Raw genomic sequence first — 1,340 nt, forward strand, 5'->3', positions numbered from 1 at the left:
AGCATGTCATTTCCCATCGTCAGTAATTTATGGGAAACTTTGATTCCCGCAGGTTCCCGTATGTAATAATTACATAAATGATGGAGCTTTATGTATTCAAGTTTTTCACAACAGGATATGCTTATTGATATTGTTAGCTTATCACCCCAATTGTCCAATAAGCACAGCTGGTGTTCATTCAATGGTGCAAGGACACATTCATTTGTCAGAGTAGCTTTGCAGGTACACAGGTATCTTGAATTTTGAAAGACACTCCAGGGGAGAGATGCCTTAGCCAGTTAACGGGTACTGTTTCCAAAGCTCAAGTACACCAAGACATATCTGAACAGAAGCCACAATATCTGACCACAATACAACTTTGAGTGCTCCACAGCTGTATGGAAATGCCGACCATATCTGAGATTATTTCCCTTTCACTGACATGGCTTTTCCCAGCACTCAGCCTCATTCCATCAATTTTATGAGATGGTGAGAGACTTTGTGGATTCGGGAGGGGCATATGAGGTAACGTTGAGCTTATGAGATTGAACCACTCTGCTAGGGAATTTTTCTTGATGTGTACTTATACATTTAATTACAACTCTCTTTTTTACACGTGTGTCTGTGGATTTATTCGACTAAAGTTCACAGAATAGCACATTCCCTTAGATGGGTGAAACTCCCTTCAGTCATGTCTATAAGCATTTTTACTTCCTTGACGCTCACATTTTTCCCTACCCACACATTGCTTGGTGAGTATACTTGACTTCGTTTAAAACAATTTAAGCCTGAAGTCAGGGGTTTCACCACACCTTTCCCAAGAGGAATTGCTTTTACATCAGCTCAATGGTGCTTCAAACACTTTCACTTATGTGAGATTCAAAATTTACGCCAGGAGGTTCATGAATATAATAAAGAGGGAGACCTACTGGTTTATTGCCTTCCTCTATATAATGGGGTTTAAAATTTTTCCCCTTATCTAAACTCACTACTTTCCTTCTGGACTTGATTGGATGTAAACGAAAACAGTGAATCTCACATTTCCTGGGGTGACGTTTTTTGCTTCCTGACCCGCAGTTACCTTTTTCTTTTCAAGAATATACTCGGCAAATATTATTTCTGAGGACAACTAGCATTACATTTCTCATAATCATCAGTTTATCGGCATCCTTTATTCCTGCGTATTCCTGTACACCTAATTACATTAAACAATGGAGCTTGATGTATTTTCCTGTTTCTCACAACAAGTTTTGCTCACGTAGGTAGTTAGCCTATTATCCCAAACTGGCCAATACACACTGGTGGTCTTAAATGAAGGGCAGAGGTATACATGGCTTGGCTTGCCTGGCTTTTCAAGTTCT

Source organism: Tenrec ecaudatus, unplaced genomic scaffold (genome assembly GCF_050624435.1).
Source record: "Tenrec ecaudatus isolate mTenEca1 unplaced genomic scaffold, mTenEca1.hap1 Scaffold_430, whole genome shotgun sequence".
In the NCBI taxonomy this organism is placed as follows: domain Eukaryota; kingdom Metazoa; phylum Chordata; class Mammalia; order Afrosoricida; family Tenrecidae; genus Tenrec; species Tenrec ecaudatus.